General features: G+C 33.1%; 1 long non-coding RNA gene across 1 annotated transcript in view; it reads left to right on the top strand.

Moving 5' to 3' along the window:
• Positions 1 to 21,265, top strand: part of LOC117691340 (uncharacterized) — a 186,314-nt gene that overhangs the window by 43,907 nt on the left and 121,142 nt on the right. The window lies entirely within an intron of this gene.

The raw sequence follows: 21,265 nt of genomic DNA on the forward strand, positions 1-21,265 counted from the left end.
ATCTTATGTTTTAAATCTGAAGTGTCAGAGATTTGTGATGAATTTTGTGGAAATTTTGTAAATTTACCATTTTCTAAACATTCAACAAGATGATTTCTCATATATTCTGCTTTGAAAGAGGTTTTAATTTGGAATGAATGAGCGGGATCGAAACAAAATTCTACAAGATTAGCAATTGCAAAAAGTCCACAATCATAACTATTTTCCTGTTGTTGGACATCTAAAATCTTAATAGGTATTGAAGTGTTATCACGCCCATAAATAAGAGAAAGTTGAATTTCAAGAGATGGAGTGTTTAATACTGTTTGGTTCTTGCTCTTGCTAAGACTATCTAAAATACAAATTTCGTTACTGTTATTTTGAAAAGATGTTACCCAATGACTTCTACCCGTATGATGTATCTGAACTGAAGGTGGTTGAGTATGTTCAAATTTTTTATCGCATTTCCATGATTTAGTTTGTACGTCAACTATGGTGCAAGATTTGTTAACTGTAACCCATGTATATGTTCAAACTGCTTTTTTATTATATCTAATGAATAATTCACAATATCGCATCAGATGGGGAACGTTCACAACACTTGAAGACTTGGACTTTGCCGATGATATTGTCCTGTTTTCCCACTCCCATCAGCACATCCAAGACAAAACACATAGGCTCCACGAATTTGCTGGAAATATTGGACTGAAGATCAATGCCAAGAAAACTGAAGTCATGACCCTAAATGTGAATAACCCACAGGGAATTAAAATGGACAATCACATCCTTCCATTTACAAACAACTTTACCTATTTAGGGAGTAGTGTCACAACAGATGGTGGAGCAGACAGGGACATTCAGCAGAGACTAGCAAAAGCCAGAGCAGCATTTAAGAACTTGCAAGCTGTGTGGAAATCCAGCCAGTATACCAACAGGACAAAGCTCAAACTGTACAAAAGCTGCATCATACCAATTCTTCTGTACGGTTCAGAGTGCTGGAGAATGACAGAGAACGACCTTAACAAACTGTCAACTTTCCACACCAAGTCCCTGAGAAGAATCCTAAAAGTATTTTGGCCAAATACCATCTCAAATCAGGACCTTCTCAGCAGATGCGATCAGGAGGATATGGCCACCATCATCACCAGGAGACGATGGACCTGGATTGGCCACATACTCAGAAGGGACCCTGAATCCATCATAAAGACAGCCCTCTTCTGGACACCAGAAGGAAAAAGGAAGAGAGGGAGACCAAAAGTTACCTGGCGGCGAACAGTGGAAGCCGAGATGAAAGAGCATCAGAGAAGCTGGGGCACTCTCCAGAAGCTAGCCAGTGACAGACAGGGATGGAGAGCCCTCGTTACTGCCCTATACGCCAAAGGCGTCACGGGCAGTAAGTAAGTAAGTAATTCAGCCTAACATGTAATAAAAGCATTCTGAATAAAATTCTGAATACAGAAGCTACTATGCAGTTGCCAGTTGCTGTTTGAGCAAGGGTATCTCAATTCTCTAGTTTTAATGCACAAATCAATCATTGAATGTTTAATAATTCAATGTTTTGATGACAAATTTTAGTGAATTTAGGGACCAAAAATAATCTCATTATCTGTCCATACAAGTGAAATATTCTCAAGATGAATTGATTTTCCTATTTAAAAAAAAATACATTTATACTCTTTAATTTATGTTTTATGCAATTGCCATACATTTAAAATAAGAGAGTAAGAAGTTAAGATTTTATACTTCATGCGGAGAAATTATCAAGAGATCTGCAATGTAGATACTACATGTAGCTGCAGCCAGGCATTATCCAATTTAATTATGTATAAATTACTTCAGATTAGACAATAAGGCATTAAAATAATATACATGCATATTGATAGAATCAAAATAACAAGGACAAAAATGCAGCTAAAATCTGTCGTAAGATTTTTTGCTTCATTATAAGTTATTCATAGATACCTTCGCTAGCCAAGGGGCTGTGATCTTGCAGGAGCGGCGCGGATCAGAAACCTAGCTTGGCTTACGAAGATGAAATATTTCAGGGTTTAAACAATATTTATTTACATACCAGAATGAAAATTAATTTAGAAGTTTTTGTATTTGAATTTCCTCTCTCTCTCTCTCTCTCTCTGACTTGTTCGGCTATAAAGAGCGGCTGTTAAATAAAAATCTATGGATATAATATAAGATCTAAATATGATAGCATTTGAAAATTGTGTGAGGCTTTCCAAGAAACTTTAAAATGAAAAAAAAAAAAAATTTCATAAGAAATCTGTTCTTCGTTCCTGTGAAAATCTCCGAGTTAAAAAAAGCGATGACGTTTTAATTAAAGCTGCTTGGTCTGATTTTATATCAAATTTTATGCAAACTTTTAAACGATGGCTATGTTTAGTATATGTATAATAATAGACATTGCAGTAGTTTTACCCGTCAATTATGCCAAATTTCAATGAAGAAAAATACGTACAAAATTTGCCAACAAAACAAACGACATTAAAAGGTACCGCGTTATTTCGCCTTGTGTTAAATTTCACCCCTGACGACGAGAAGGGTATGGTTGTATTACGAATTTGACATCGCTTTAAATAAACTTAAAGGTCGAAATGATCAGATAAATTACAAATAGACATGTGTACGTTTTGTTCACTAATATTTCTGAAGTCTGCTTTCTTTACAATCTATGCATAGCATGTGGGAAACGAAACCAAGCGGTTTCCTTTTCTTAACATTCCCGTGATGCATTTTTGTTTGTTTTTTTGTTTGCCCAAAGAGAAATTATTTTTATTAACTTTGAATATTTCTAACTTTGAAAGGATACTGATTCTGCTGGTGTAAATAGGAGAAAGTCCATAACTTTCTAAGATAAATGATTTGTATTGAAAAAATGTTGATACTGTAATAACAAACAAATCGGACCAAGCAGCTTTAAGGATTTCAATTGTATTTCTTTTAGCTCTGTATGTTTCTATAAATATCGTCAACATGTGATGGAAACAGTAGTTTTCGACAGACTATAGTCTATAGCATATTGGGGCTTGAACAAATTTAACAAGCAATAAGATTAGAGTCCAAACAAAGCAATATATGAAATGATAGGCCAGAGATGATGAAAGGGCGTCTACTGATCATGATCAATAGCCCCATTTATACTGGCTTCGCCCTCCAAACGGTTACACCGTAAACATATTATAATGACTACAGTAGTATCTGGTCTAAAATGTTTCATTTTATGTTTGAAGCTATGTTATTTTCATTTTGATTCAATTATTGTTTGTTGGACAATGGAAAAACTTATCAACAATAAGTGTGTTTCACCCCCCCCCCTCCAATCAACCTCCTTTTCAAGAACTTAGACCTGGATTTCCCAAAAATCACTACAGTAAATTATAAACATCCAACACATGTATAAGTTAATGGTGAAAATAATCAATTTCAAAGCAATACCTTGCGTTCACATCGTCCAGCTGGTCAAAACATTCATCCAAATCACCGAACAGAGGATGCAACTAATCACCGGAAATATTGTCTTTGTATGCTGTCAATGCTGCAAAAGAAAAACGTGAAAGATTTCATTTTCCGGATTTAATTAATAAATTTTTTTCGTTACATTTAGAGTTTGTAAATTGTATAATGTCCGAAAGATTCATTGTTCGTCTTGTTTACCAACCAAGCATTCATATTGTAGTATAAATAAACAAGACGGAAACGTCTTTCAACATCAACCCAGGTTCATTCTTTTCAGTTAGCCTCTGAATTACAAAATAACAAAGATAACGACGATTTACAAATTTATTAAGCAAAATCAAATATTGAACATAAATAACATTGTTTGATTCCGGTTATAACCTAAGAAGGAGAAATGACAATTTACCTTAATGTATGCCGAAAAAGGGGAGAGGGGGAGAGCTTGGTCCGTAGACCAACAAGAGAGTCTCTCGACAGCCCTCTGACGGCTGTATTTATATACTTACAGACAATAGAATTTAAATAACAATAGACAGGGCATCAATAGTCTTAAACAAAATATAAACGGAGTATAAATTTCCGGAATCAAATATATACAAATACATATAGATATACCACAATATATTAGGGACGTTTATATAATTATATATGTGTATACCCCGGATAATCTTGATTATCATGCATATAAAGTTGGTTAATGGTTAACTTGGTCAAAACGTATATTTAAAAGAGATACGGTAATTAAAAAATTAAAACGCCGAACCAAGTTTGAAAAAATGACGCCATCTTGATTTGATGGCGCGAGATCTCGTTTACAAATGAGAGATAAATTAGAGCCTTGAAAATGTTATTGGGAGTATCTATATTGTGAATTAAGTTACCTTGACATGAGTTCTTCGTTCCTGCATTATCTCCTTGTTGTAGAGGCTATTAATGCTTCTCAATTCTCCAGTTTACAACAGCACCTTCTTGTCCATTTTAACCTTCGCTCGGAATCATAAAGTGCGCCAATAATGGGTGAGGACTAATCGCCGGAATGGCGACGGAATAGACGTAGTGACATGTATAAAAAGGTCGATAACTTGTGTTGTGTATAAGCTATCGTCATTCAGTTTTCAGTTTTTCCATCTATGGATATAGGGCTATTGAAATATGTAAAAAATAGGAGCCGGAATGAGGTAGTCGTCTTAATAAAACAGTTAATATCTCAAAAAGTTTTTAACATTTTTTCATTCGGACACGATTTTTTTAATTATTACGACCATATCTTTTAAACATGTAAAACTTGAATCCATATGTTTTGATTTGATATATAAAACCTTTGCCGGAATGAAATTTTTTCGTTGAAAAAGAATGCCGTTATCGTGCAGTCATTCCAACATAATCACCTGTATTGTTAATACCCTCGAATATTTTTTTATTCGGTAAAGATTTTTTTCATCCTGGGATATATATACCTTTCAGAAAATATATAGTTTTGTATGATAAAGTAATATTAAATGCTCAAAACCTTTGCCGGAATGAAAATTTTACACACAAAATTTACAAATCTTAATCGATTCACTCAAGTATCGCTCAGGTAAAGAAGCCATAATACAAAGGTGTGAACAACGCCTGTAATTTTAAAAACACAACGGGACTTTATTAAAACAACACCGTGCCAATAAAACAACACATATTTCTCAAATTTATTCACGACAATGGTCGTTACAAAGCCAATCTGTACAATCATTATTTACATCAGCACATTTTGAATGTTTCCAAACGTTACAAAGTTTTTTCCCTAATTTAAAATCACAACCTACCATTTCATCCACCCAATCTGGAAACCCACAAGAACAACAGCACTGAATTGTTAAAATCTTATGTTTTAAATCTGAAGTGTCAGAGATTTGTGATGAATTTTGTGGAAATTTTGTAAATTTACCATTTTCTAAACATTCAACAAGATGATTTCTCATATATTCTGCTTTGAAAGAGGTTTTAATTTGGAATGAATGAGCGGGATCGAAACAAAATTCTACAAGATTAGCAATTGCAAAAAGTCCACAATCATAACTATTTTCCTGTTGTTGGACATCTAAAATCTTAATAGGTATTGAAGTGTTATCACGCCCATAAATAAGAGAAAGTTGAATTTCAAGAGATGGAGTGTTTAATACTGTTTGGTTCTTGCTCTTGCTAAGACTATCTAAAATACAAATTTCGTTACTGTTATTTTGAAAAGATGTTACCCAATGACTTCTACCCGTATGATGTATCTGAACTGAAGGTGGTTGAGTATGTTCAAATTTTTTATCGCATTTCCATGATTTAGTTTGTACGTCAACTATGGTGCAAGATTTGTTAACTGTAACCCATGTATATGTTCAAACTGCTTTTTTATTATATCTAATGAATAATTCACAATATCGGAACAATCAGAACCCGCTAAATCTTGGAAAAGTGCATCTTGGGATAGTTTAAAATGAATAATGTTTATTTTTTACCGAAAAGATTACTTTTAACATGTATATTTTTTTTAAATAAGAACTGTCGGAGTCAGTATTTCCTGGTTAAATACGACAAAGTATTGGCGTGTGTTTGTTACAATTGTATTTGTAACACGTGATTAACCAAAAAAAATATGGCCGACCGTTTGTTTACAAATGTCTAATGAAATTACACAAGTTTTAATGAGACATATGCATGTATGTATCAGATTTTGTCTTTAACTATATTTTATTTATATGTACTGAAGATTTTGCCAAACTAAATATGATAGAGCCATATATAGTTTACTGACAAGTTAGTCTTGACTTGTCCAATTTTCACCGCGATTCTAAGCACGGTCATATTCTTATTCAAAATATAGAGGTGTGAAAATATTATGTTCATCACAGAGCAGGTTCTGCATGAACACACAGAAATCACAAATATAATTAGATGCCGATCAATTAACGGGGTCCGGTTAACAGCGTTCACCCGTACGGTGAATTTACAACTACGATGAATTGATGGCAATTATTTTACAGTTACACATGTGCACTGATTGGTCATGCGATGAAGAGTACGTTAAGAATACTTATGAAATTAAAATACAAACGCGTTTAACAAGCCGGGAAGTAAGACGTACACGTCGGACTGATATATAAACAAAATATAGTTTTAATTATTTGGTATACTTTCTACATCAGATGTATACGAATGTATATTAATCAAATTTTAAAAAAATGGGATTAAAATCCCGTGCACCACATGGCTAGTGCTGGATTTTAAACTGATTTTGTAATATAACGTATAACTTCAGTAAAATTATAAATAATGCTTATTATATCTTATAACAGAAACATGTGCATGTTTCATAAACATGTATCAATATCTGTGTTTACAGTACAGAAAGTAAATACAATGTATAGAAATGCACGAATCACATAGGCATCGAACCGGGGGGGGGGGGGGGGGGGGGGGGGGCTTAGTGCAAAGTTAGACTTAACCAATAGGCATATAGCCATAGCCCCCCCCCCCCAACTTTTTCTCGCCGGAAATGTAATTGTTCCTAAATTTACCTTGAAAGATTGAGAAGTTGGTGTAATAGGCATACGAGCCCCCCACGATTTGTAAAAATTTACAATGACTTTACCTTAATTTGTTTGCTTAATTAGTTACTGTACCTCAAGGTTCATTCAAATGATAACTAAATGATTTAAGAAGGAGTCTTACAAAATAGGTATATTAATTTATTTTACTAAATAATTATAATTTACTTATCAGTTTTAATTACTAACTCAGGTACACAAAAATTCCCGCCGGGCTCCAGTTATAAACTCACGCTTCGTACTGTGTATATGTTATGTAACAATCTTTTGTTCACTCCCGACAGAAAAAACCCTGCAATCCACACAGAATATACAGGAAAATCACAGAGGAGGTCACCTGGACAAAGAATGTATACACATGTATACACGTGCCCGAGTACCTAAGATTAATGATTTCATCATATGCATTAAACAAGATCAGACATCAATTTTTCTTTTCAAATTCAATTAATTACTTAGTAAGGTTCTTAATCGCCTTATTTGCCACATTTGAAGATAGTTACATGTATACATATAGTTTCAGTCACACTGAAACCTTACTATACATTTTAGTATGTACGGATTCATTATCATTAGGCTAGAATTAAACTTAAACCTGTTGAAAATAAATGATATCACTATTAAACTCAAATCAATTTTAGTAATAGTTTCAGCAATGCGTAAACCATTTGGAATCTTAACTTAAAGTTTCAGCATACTGAAACCTAGCGGAAATGTTCTGAAACTGATTGATATTTCCATAATAATTTACACAACTTTTCACATGATTCAAATTTAGTTTCCGCATTGCGGAAACCATCAGGAATCTAAACTTAAAGTTTCAGCATACTGAAACCTAGCGGAAATGTTCTGAAACTGATTGATATTTCCATAATAATTTATACAACTATTCACACGATTCAAATTTAGTTTCCGCATTGCGGAAACCATCAGGAATCTTAGACTAAAGTTTCTGCTGACTGAAACCTAACGGATACTTGCTGAATCGAAATAATGGTTTCCGCATTGCGGAAACTATACATGAAACTTCAACTTCAAGTTTCAGCAAGGTTTCCATATAGTTTCAGTTTTGCTGAAACTTGATTTTTCATCCAGTGATTTAAGTAATAAATAAATATATAACATCGCATATTAAGGGTCATTAATATAAAATACATGGTAACTGTCTTGAAATATATAAATTAAGCTATATTTAGGCGGGTAAAGAAAACGTGACAGAGGGCTAGGCTTGCTGAACCCTCTTCACGTTTTCGAACCGAGCCCAAATATAGCTTATACTTCGAGACATTTATGTTTATTCCACAATATAATATCAATTTTACGCATCAATCGAGCTATTTTCAACAAATTTTGCTGAATATCTGCAGTTGAAACTATTAGGCCATGGCGTCAACAAAGCAAAAATATGACGTCACAATACAAATGAAACGCTGCGCGAAAGCGTGCGTACTCGTTCTGTACTCGGCCTCGTTAAGCTATCTTTAAGGAGGACTTAAAGATGGTCATTCATCCTGTGAGATTGACTGAGAATGCAAATAGAGTTGAACTTATTTTAGAAAATCAAGCTGGGTTTTGTAAAGATTACTCGACTATTGATCACATTTTTTTGTTATATTCTTTGATAAAATTATCAAAGACATTTAAAGTAAATCCACCCTCCTGTGACGTCATATATTTTACATAAACCATGAATTCATTAAAATTCTTGCAAGTAGATTTGTAATTTCTATGTTATCATAGGTGCACATCAAAAACTCAAATCATTGTATACTTGGAGATATTTAATAAACGTTTCTCATCCTTATATTCGACATAATTCAATAATGACAAAGGGAAATAACTCTGTTCTACTTTTCTTTAAGTGATATATTTAAATGCTATAATTTTTCTAATGTAAACAATTTTTTTCTTTTTTTGATTAATTTTAGTTTTCTGGCATAGTAAGTAATAAAGACAAACAAGTATCCATCCACCTATATTTAATTTTTAAACAAAAAAGTGTGATTTTCAGATGATAATTTCAGCCTTTGATTTTTATTACCTTACATCTTAAATAGTATGAATACATATATATTTTATTTATTTTTTGATGAAAGTCAAGTCCAATAAGTTAAAAAAAAGTTAAGTTTTTAACTTTGAACCCTTGATTTTATAGGTACGGAGTTACCTATTTTGTTCTGTTATAGATTTTGAAAAGGCTTTGATTCTGTTTTGCGTGTTGGTCTATGGAACAAAAGTTTGTTGAACAATATTGATGGCAAGTGTTTTAATGTTATTACAAATATGTATAACGGAATTAAATCTTGTGTAACTGCCAAGGGTTTAACCTTTGATATGTTTCCATGTACAGTGGGTGTTAGACAAGGTGCAAATTTGTCACCTTTTTTATTTGCACTCTATCTTAACTACTTAGATTTTATCAACAAATGGTGTAGAGGGTTTGACATAACTATTATATCAATTGGCAAAAAATGTAATTTACATCTAAGACTTTTTGTATTATTATATGCAGATGATACAATATTATTATCAGAATATCCTGATGATCTTCAACATCAACTTGATGTATTTTAAAGATATTGTAAAAGCTGTTATCTCAAAGTTAATACTGATAAAACAAAAATTGTCATTTTTAATAAAGGTAGATGACATGTAGATTATTCATTTAAGTATGGAGACATAAGTTTAGAAATTGTAGATAATTTTTATTACCTTGGTGTACATTTTTGTAAAAATGGATCATTTAATCTCAATGTGAAAGAACTTTGTGAAAAGCTACAGTAACTAGAACTATGTATAGTGTAATAGCCAAATGTAGAAAACCCAATATGTCAATTGATTGTAGATTAGATATGTTTGACAAAATTGTGAAACCTATTTTACTATATGAATGTGAAGTTTGGGGATTTGGTAATATAGCACTGGTTGAAAAGTTACATCTGAAATTTTGTAAAAAAAAACTTAAACCTAAAGTCTTCAACACCAAATTATATGGTTTATGGGGAACTTGGACGATACCCACTAATGATTAATGTTAAAGTCCGCATGATAGCATTTTGGAGTAAACCCGTCTTTTCACAGAATAATAAAGTAATATAATAAAATAAATAGTAAAAAAAAACTACAATATGCAATGGGTAAGATGAACAGACCCTGGTTTAAATTTATTGTTAAAATATTGAATGATTGTGGTCTATCTTTTATTTTGTATCAACAAAATGTAAATATCAAGTGGCTTAAGAAAACTGTTTTTCATATACTTCTAGACAAATTCAAGCAGTCATGGAATAATGAAATGTATAATTCATCAAAAGGTATTAACTATAGAATTGTTAAAACCACATAATCCTTGGAAAATACTGATTATTACTGCCTTCCAAAAAATTAATATCAGAAATCTTTTTATACTTTTAGAACAAGTAATGCTAAATTGCCTATTGAACGAGGTAGATGGTATGATACATGTATACCTCGTGAAAACCGTATATGTACCATATGTTACTGTATTGAGATAGGAGATGGATTTCATTATTTATTTCATTGTTCAGTTATAACAATTAAAGATAAGAGAGTTTTATACATACCTTCATACTTCTACACACAACCAATTGTTTGGGTCATTTTCAAAATTTGTCCAAATTTATGTTATTCAAGAATTCTAGTAAATATTGTTATAAAATCACAAATTTTGTTAATCTAATGAATTAAACTACAATCTGAAGACGAGATAAATGATAAAGAATGATTAAAAATTGATTTAATAACTGAAAAAAAAGACATTAAACATGTGTTGGTGAGAGAAAATTGGTTGTGATTTCGCCAATACTATACATTCAACTGCTATTATTACTGCATTTAATTTAATTTAGCTGTATAAAAACACATTTGATGTTTAGTTTGTGTTTAAAACTGTCTAAAATTGTGATAGGTTGTATTTTTAAAAAATGGTAAAATATGATATTTTAAATGATAATGTTTGTTATTTTCGCCGTGTCCTTGGAGTAACCAAGGCATATAAGTTGAGTGTAATAGTTATCTTTCCTTGTGGAACTCTTCAACACCAGCTTTCTTCTTAAGTTCCTGTTCCCGCCAAAGCACAAACAGGCACCAAAAACATGTGTGTCTCAACGCTAACAAAATATGTGGATTGAGGTAAGTTTGATTGCATTAGTAATTTATTTTGAAGTCCTTAGAGTTACCATGCTACTGTGACAATTATTTATTATATCGTTTCTTTGATGTATTAAGCAAATTTGTAGCAAAATACATATCATCTGTGAACTTTGTTCTATCTCAACAAGTCAGCCATTTTATGTATGCTTCCCACTATTTATAGAATAATTCCCTGGTGTTACTGTCCATTGTGTTACTGCAGGAAAAGTTACTCAAAGGACACATTTGATTATTCCATGGACATATATAGAAAAATGTATTAAACAGAATACAATTATGAGTCATCTGTTTTTTTATTCCGTATATTTTTTAATTGACTGATAACTGTGAATGTAAAAAATGCAAAATTAATTGAAAAAAGCTGTTCACGATCTGCTATTACTATGTTTTCGATGTTTTGGTAACACCAGGGACATAATTAGTAACTCCAATGACAAATTAAAACAAACTTCAAATTTATCAATTCGAAATAAAACCCATTATGTCAAGTTTATTGCAAACTAATAATGCGGAATAATGTGCATTGTTGAGTGTTGCTTATTTTCAATTTTTATGTTTATGAATTTTACAAATTGATTAAATAAACAATATCAGTAACACAAAGGACAAGTTTAGTAACTCTTATGACATTAACACGATGAAACATTTAGATTTTAGAGTATACTCATCTTTTTTTTATATTGCTGTAAAACATAAAGTCTATTTATTTGAGGTAGTTGAAATATATAGCTTATTCATTAAAATAGCTTTAATGAATGGATATTTAGTTGATACTTATCTATGGTAACACCATGGACAAATGAAGTTACTCAAGAGACACACAAACAATTAAAAGGTAGAAAATGAAAGACAATAGCACAAATGCAGGTGTAGTGTTCAGTGTATGGTATGTTCGGTTTAAATGATGGGATGGTACAACTTAAGTCAAAACAAACTCATAACTTGCTTAAAAAATGTACATGTAAGTAGTTTGAAAATAGTAACTCAAAGGAAGCTAACAGATTATGAATTAATACAGTATTTTATGTATTTTAGAATCAATATGGCGTTAACAAACGCAGAAAAACAGCGGCGCTATAGGGAAAGGCGAGATATGGATCCGTCTAGAAGGGAAGAACATTTGAAAAAGCGAAATGAAAAATATAAAAATGATGTACAAGTTGGAAGACTTAAAAAGATATCAGATATGACCCCAAGGGAACAACGAAAGCAAAGAAAAGAATGGCGTAAAATTAAGCAAAACCAAAGAAGAAAGAAAAAGAAACAAGAAGTAAAGGCACTGACCCCTCCATCATCACCAGTGGACATTTCACAAAGAGAGCACCATAGTACTACGAGAAAGAAAAGAGCAATTGCAAAGTGCTATCGAGATAATGCAAAGCTGAGAGAGGAGTTACAAAAGCAGAAACGTACAATTACAAAGTTAAGAATGAAAGCAACACGGCAAGAACTAAAAAGAAAGGGGGGTACTGATACACCAAGAACTAAAACCAAAAAACTTCTCAGAAATTGGTCAACTGAAAAAGGAGGAGGAACAAGAGCTAAACGCAGAAGAATGAAAAATTCAGTTAAAAGATCCCTGATTTTTCAATTTACCCTCAATGAAGAAATGAAAGCAAAATACAGACAGCTCTGTAAAGGAAAAAAGAAGAGCATACTAGAGATAATGAGAGGGAAACTTATGAGGAAATACAAAGTACTTGGAAGAGCTTCTAAAGAATTTTGTGTCTCAGGGGGAAGGAACCGCAAAGTGAAAGGGTCACTTTCCTCAAGACTAAGGAAACAAGTACAAACATTTTATGAGAGAGATGATATTAGCAGATTAACCTCTGGAATAAGAGACACAATTACAAGACAAGGAGAAAAAAGGCAAAAGAGAATACTGAATGACACAATTGAGAAGATCCATGAGAAATTCCTCTTGGAAAATACAGAACAAAAAATAAGTTACACATCATTTTCCAGATTAAGACCATTTTGGGTGCAGCCACCTAGTGAGGCAAACAGAGACACATGTGCTTGCAAACAGCACGAAAATATGCAGTATCTTGTTGATGCTCTATTTAACATCAAGCTTTTACATTCTAAACGGCTACATGATGTTGCAAAGAATTTCACTTGCGATATGACTGACTTGAATTGCATGTACGGTAGATGTTCAAAGTGCAACGAGGTGCGTCTTGCAATGGAGGTCTCTGGACAGAAGGTTGATCGAAATGAAGAGACAACATTTTTTCAGTGGAAGACTAAAAAAGAAAGCAGATTGATAAAAGGTGAAGCAAAGGAAATAACAGTTACAGTTAGAGAAAAGATCACAGACAAATTGGAATCATTGATAGACAAATTCTGTCAAGAAATGCCGAGATTCAAAATCCATATTTACAACATTACCAATCAACTAAATCATTACAGAGCCCTTAAAGAAAATCTGAAGAAGACAGAAGCTCTGATACACATAGATTTTTCAGAAAACTTTCAGTGCAAGCTGTCCAAAGAAATACAAGGCATGCATTTTGGTGCATCTCAAAGACAGATTACGTTGCATACTGGTGTGTACTACACAGAAACAGAATTTCAAACCTTTTGTGCTGTATCAGATTCTTTGCAACATGATCCCAGTGGAATTTGGGCATTTCTTGACCCTTTGCTGAACAAACTTTTAGACCAGCATCCAGATGTAGAAACCATACATTTCTTTAGTGATGGGCCATGTACTCAGTATAGACAAAAAGGGAATTTTTTCTTATTATCACAGGAGATGTCTGATCGAGGAATACAGGCTACTTGGAATTTCCATGAGAGTGGACATGGAAAGGGCGTTCCAGATGGGGTGGGAGGTGCCCTTAAAAGAGCAGCTAACAACCTTGTCTTGCATGGAAAGGACATTACAAATGCTGCGTCGTTTGTTCAAAGCATCAAGGAGAAAGAATCTGCCATATATATATATGAAGTTCCCACAAGTGATGTTACTGAGAAGTCAGAAATATTAGCTTCCCAAAATTTGAAAACAGTTCCTGGAACATTCAAGCTGCATCAGATAAAGACTTCAAGAATGGGAGAAATTTATTTTAGAAACATCAGTTGTGTTTGTGATGAGGGTTGTTTGCACACTGGCCACGATTGGAAATTTGCAAGAGTAGCTGACACTGATAAAGACTTAAAAACTCAGACAAACAAGAAAAGAAAAAAAAGAAATGTAGATAGTAATCAGGACTGTGACAGCACAGAACAAGTATTGGTGGAAGAAATTTCTACATCACAGTCCGGCAACTCTACATCATGTTCTCCAGATGTTGGAAGCACAACACATTTAAAAAGACCAAGAAAGGCAAAAATGAATGATTTAGGAGTGAAAGATCATAAAACTCCACAGATCTGCAAAGGAATACCAGATAGGGAACAGTTTTTTACAAATGCTTTGAATGCCCTTGGAAAGTGTAAATCCTTTGAGGAAATAGTCACAAATTGTTCATCATTGTCAAGCTTAATGCCAAAAGATGATATCACAATACCAATGCATCAGTCATCAATCATGAGTACAGGTTTGCAGGTGGATGAGGATGCACTTCAGATATGTCCAACTGATATTCCCCAGGATTGTATTCTATATCCAGTAAAAGTAGGAGCGGACGGTAATTGTTTACCGTACACTGGCAGTATCATAGCATTCGGAAATGAGGATAGGGCAGCTGAAATCAGGGTGAAGATTATAGTAGAAGCCGTTCTCCATATGGATCTTTATCTTTCCCATGAATATCTCGGAAGGGGCATAGAATCAACAAATAAAGATTTGGCAAAGACATGTGCTTTTTATTCTGATGAATATGCAGCGGATATTACGCTAACACAAGATCAAATAGCTGAAATTTACAAAAAGGAAATCTTAAAAATTACCCAAGACAAATCTTACATGGGAATATGGCAGATATTTGCTTTATCCAGTGTGTTGAACAGACCGATCTTCTCAGTATATCCAAACTTAGGAAATCCAAACGTTCGAAAAGACCTTCATCGTGTGATTATACCAAGACAGACAACAAGCCAATCCATGACTTATGTCATGTGGACAACAACAAGAACAGACATGGTAACAAATCACTGGATTCCAAACCACTTTGTCGCATTACTTCCTATAGACATTGAAAATGATGCAGGAGAAACTCATAATCTGGAAACCACAGTATTGAATGCAACTAATGAGAAAATTGGAACAGCTGGACAGACCACTGATACACTGGAAGAGATAAAGTATGAAGATGCAGAAGATGTTAAGACTCTGGAGGAAACGTTGTTGAAAGCAACTACAGAACAGAAGAATACAGAACTGATCAGAGATACACCAGAAGAGAGACAGGAGATAAATACAATTAGAGAACATAAGAATACAGATGATAGTCATATCGCAGATACACCAAAAGAGATACAAAATAAAGATACTGAAAAGAATATAGAAGCGATTAAGACACTGGAAGCCATAGACTTGATTGCCTCTGAAGAGCAGAAAAAAACAGATGGAGAGAACCCAAAATCACGTGAAGCGAGACCGGCAGAAAAGGCCGATGAGATTGAGACACTTGGTAAGACAATGTTGAATGCAACTACAGAACAGAAGATTACAAAAATGCAGATACCAGATCCAGCAGAAGAGAGACAAGATAAAGATGGTGAAGGGATGGAGGCACAACAAAAGAACCCAGATGAACAGAGGATGGATACCACGGAAAAGATATCGGATATCACCACATGTACAGAAGACAAGATTCCACACAATCTTCTTAACCGTTATGTACTAGTACAATATGATAACGAACCCTACCCTGGAGTTGTTATTGATTGCGATGATGATGAAGTATATGTTAGATGCATGCACAGGGTTGGGCGGGACCTTAAATCATGTTCTTTTTACTGGCCAAAAGCTGTGAAAGATGAATGTTGGTACAGTATTGAAGATGTTTTGGCAATAATTCCACAACCACATGCTGTAGGCAGAAAGTTTTATGTAGATGCTACATTGTGGAAAAATGCTATTAACAAAACAAAACAAAACAACTGAAATCAAAATTCCGAACATGAAAAAGGATTGGGAACTCTTCATGTTTATACATAAATATGAACAAATATATGAACCAATCTAAGTATTTTCATGTATGTTTCATATTAAAAACAGGGTTTATATTTTTAGATGTCATTTGTGTTATCTTTTGTCTTTAGTGTTACGATATCTGATTTGTTGCATAAATGCATGTTAATTAACCAATATTTTAAGGTTATGTGGTTGTATCATTTATGATATGGGCATAGCGACTTGATTTCAGTTTTATTGTTGTCATAAATTCTGTTACCTGGACAAATAGTCTGTGTTGTTACTGTTATATCCTTGGTGTTACCTTGTCAGATTCCAATATGTATAATAAAGGCTAATTTTCTGTCATTTCTCCCCAAAACCAAATACTCTTATTTTTATCTTTAAAAACAATGCCATTGTAATGATAAGTGGAGGTAAGAGGAATCATTTTCTTATTTATTTCAGAGAATTGTATAAACTATCCTTTGTGTTACTTTTTATGTCCTCTGTGTTATGTAGATTTCCCTTGTGTTACTTACACATTTCCTCTAAATTTTTATTTCAAATCTCTCAACAATTTCACTTAACTTGCAATAATATACTGCCGTTTTCTAATGAAAATGTTTGTTGGCAAAATTGGTATTTATTGGCTGAGAAAACTAATTTTTTTTACAGGTACATATTAAAGGATTATCAAATGTTACCACACTAAGCATTTATAGCCCCATGGTTTAAAATATTTCTGAAATGGTCCAATTTTTTTGTATATTAGCAGAATAATTTTTATCAAGATGTTAAGAATTTCATGCTACAAACCTGAAATTTTTGTTAAATAAAATGTTATTGTGACTTCTAACCCGGTAACACCATGGACATTAATTGTCGAATCAATGTGCATAAAAAGTTTTTTTTAGTATTTGTTAATGTAATTCTTTGTGTTTAAGTATTGTTAATGCAACTCTGATGTTTCCTTTATAAAATAAAACTTTCAAAAAGTTAGAACTTGGCATTTATTTTCTTAGAATGTTGCTGGTGGAAATTGGACCAATTTTGAAAATGGCTCGTTTACAAATTTCAACAACTCTTTAATACTAATAATAAAAATGGTTGATTAATCTGTGCAAATTCATTAAAGTTATAATTGAGAGAGTTAGCTCTCTAGGTTAATTGCTAATCATACTTTTTTTCTTTTTCCTTTTTTTTTTCATTTTTGTATTGTCACTCCAATGCATGCAATGTATGTATTATATGTATTATTGTTCAAATTTTTGTGATTTTTCTCAACACTGTAATTTATGCAATTCAGAGAATAAAGAAATTGTCAATGTCATTGTCATTGTACATGTAATTAATACATAATTTTGAATGATTAAGTAAAGAATGAGTATATTTACTGGAACTTAAATAGGTTATACATAGTAATTAAGATACGACAAATGTTGAATAAATAAAAGGAGTCACTTTGTTTCTTAAATGCGCGATTTTAGTTTTGATTGAAAAACTTTCCAGAACGGGGTAACTATGAAACCGGTTTGACTAATCAACGTCATGGCTGAAAGCGTAGGGTAAGTTAATCATCGGGCAGTTACCTTTGATCCGACAATTTTAGTTTAAGATATGCAAAAAATATGCTTATACGTATCTTTTATTATTTTATGTTGAATTAAAAACATTTTTATACCACTGCAAATTGTAGTAAACCATATACATTAATTTGTGAAACATAAACAAATCGTGTTGATAAATCTACGTCTGTATGAATTGATAATGTATGCATAAAACGAGGAATTTGAATCGGGTTAGGTAAGGTTACAGTCTTTTATTTGAAATTCTTTTTTGGAACAGTGATAAAAGTTATAGTGAAAGAATGACTGCATCGAAGGACATGCGATATTTGAGAAGAAATAAACTTAAAAAAAGAATTTTTCTTTCAATTGCAGAAATGGTCAACATCTAAACTGAAACATTACGTAATTGCATTAAATAAAAGTATGTTGTTACCAAGTAGGAATTTGTTTTCATAGGCGGGGATCATCACGATTTCTTGAATCTCCATACGAAAATGAGGACGCCCACTTTTACTGACTTCATGCATAGTCAGCGCATGCTTGTCTATATTGTTCTCCGTTTAACAGTAGTTGAATATTTGCACTTACAAAGTTATGTCAAGGGGAGATTAATAGACAAAGATGTGCTCATGGTTTAAATGAGAAAAAAACTGCTTCTTCTTATATTACTTTCGCTTTACCTGTTGTAACCAAGGGTTGATACATGTTGAATTTTATAATTCACCACGTGATTTCTCACCTCAGGTGACTCTGTGAATACAAAATTCTATCATTGACGTGTAAGGTAGCATGTTATGTGCTAACTAGGACAATGTTTTCGAACATGTAAAGTTGTCAAGCATTATTGATTTAAAGTATTTTGTACTTACATGGGCGTGGTCTAACTGTTGAATCCATAGTAAATAGTAGACTTGTACCAAATAGAATAGATAGGGCTAAGGTGATAGAGTGATCACATAATTTTTTATACATGGCATTGTTATTCATGCTAGGCCAATTTTAGTACCATTCTGATAATATCAGCTCTACCTCTTATGCATTTTGATATCAATATTATGTTTGATCAGGGGCAGATAAGCAAAATTTCCCTTTATTCGAAAGTTGTAAGGAGGAAAACATAAATGAGCCTATTGTTTCACAGTCTAAAATCGTAATTCATGTTGGAAATTGACTAGACTCTTTTAAACATTTAACAAAAGTGATATTAGGCTAATAAATAAACGCAAGAGAAGCGACCAAAAAGGACCCCAAACCCGTCGCTAAGTGCGGTCATCATTTGGCCTAAAGACCTAAAGAACAAAACTTAGAAAAGAGAAACGACGCACTATACAACCACTCAATGATTTGAAATAAAATGGAAACGTTTTTTCCAGTCCGCTGCAACAAAAATAGTAGACCCTGGGGACATATTCATGAAGCATATAATCTATACTTACATATTAAAAATAATAGACTCGAATTTTTGGGCTTAATACGGGCAAATTGGAAAACTCCGGAAATCATTTTTATTTTTTTTTATTTTACAATCTTGCGCTTGCGTATTACATTCACCAGCTGGTCATGCTAAATCACGGGAGTCTCTTTAGCATGTCAAGTGTATGTTTCCACAATATCAAATTTGCACGGATAAACTCAGAAATGTTAATTCAAATAGGTGTAAATATTCATTGGAAATTTGCTTAATATTCTGTTCATACATATATTAAGAGATATTATAAAATAACAAATATATATCAACTTAGTACTTATCTTTGTCTTCATGATGGCAAAGAAATATTTGATGTTATGCAAAAATCACATTATATTTTAAAGAAGAGTGTATATAGAATGTTCTATGGTTAAAGTAATGTGGGCAGATTTAAAATTTACAATATCTAAATATTTACCAAGGTACGCTTGTTCTTGTGCGCAGGTGGATTGAGTTGGTGAACACTTCCTTTACTTTTCTATTGGCCGTTGTTCCCATTGGCTAGTATTATCGAATCAGATCATTTCTATTATTATAAATCCCGGTTACTTTTGATTTTGTTTCACTGTGGGTCCGGCGATTTTGTACACCAACACCTCGCACAAGGTATTTATTGTATTAATTTATATAACATAACTTTTCTTAGTATCTACATAAAGTAAACTAAGATTATGATGAAGTTCAAAGGTTTATTTAAACCGTAACGAATTATTGTGTATAAATATTGATATGTGTTTATATTTATTTACAGAATCACCTTTTTGTACATATAAAACATCCTGAACACAGAACCGTGTCTTTATTATTTACTCGGTCACAAATGGCGTCGCCGGTATCTACAGTCAATGGTGATTCTTGTGTGAGGAAGAATGTCTACAAAATCCAGTGAGCAGTCATCGCTGAAAACAACTCACCTGTGAAAAGTCCGGAACGTACCGTTACCTCTTTTGTTAGAAATACCTTTAAACGCCGAACCATGACGACAAAGAAATTAAGACAACAAATAAAAACTCTACAAAAAGAACTCGATAAACGCATAGATGAGGACAACGAAGAATACAAATCCAAAACTACTTATCTAAAACCAGTCCGTAATGTGCAGAAATTCAGCGGAAATGAAGATAAAGACGATATTCATGTCGACGACTGGATAGAAGAAGTTGAACATGTCATCAAAAGTCACCGTATGAATAGAGAAGAAAGTACCAACTTCATATATTCAAATCTGACTGGATTGGCAAAAGAAGAAATCAAATATCGGCCATATGAAGAAAGAAGCAATCCAACAAAAGTGTTGCGTATTTTAAGTGAAACATTTGGAGACAAAGAAGAAATAACAGTCCTACAGAGAAATTTCTTTGAGCGAAAACAGATGGAAGGGGAATCTTTACGAGAATAGAGTTACGCTCTGATGAACCTCATCAAGAAAATTACGACGAAAAACACAGATATTATTCCAAACCCTGATTTGACCCTGTGTGAACAATTTGCGCAAAATGTGAACGATATCTCATTACGTAGAGAATTAAAACGACTTATTCGTCAACAGCCGGATATACATTTTTTGGACTTCCGGGACGAAGCAATATTGTTTTCAGAGGATGAAGAAAAGAACCGCTCAAAGTGCTCAACAGACAGACATACTACAGAAAAACAGGCCGCAGAATCTTCACAGAAGTCAGAGAAAACTACTCACGGAATTGACAAATACTTAGAAGTCATACAACGGCAGGAACAAAACATCGACAATCTTACAAAGTTACTTGAACGGCAAACTGTATCCAAATCCAAAGAACAATACCGAGTACCATATCCACAGTTAAACCGCCGCCGTTGCTATACATGTAAAAGCGAAAATCATATCCAAAGAAACTGTCCACGAAATCTCACTTTGGCAAATTACCAACAATCTGGAAAATAGATCCTGCTGATGAGCAGAGTCCGACATCAGTAGGAAATAAAGAGG

The sequence above is a fragment of the Magallana gigas genome, chromosome 4 (assembly GCF_963853765.1).
Source record: "Magallana gigas chromosome 4, xbMagGiga1.1, whole genome shotgun sequence".
NCBI classification, from domain to species: domain Eukaryota; kingdom Metazoa; phylum Mollusca; class Bivalvia; order Ostreida; family Ostreidae; genus Magallana; species Magallana gigas.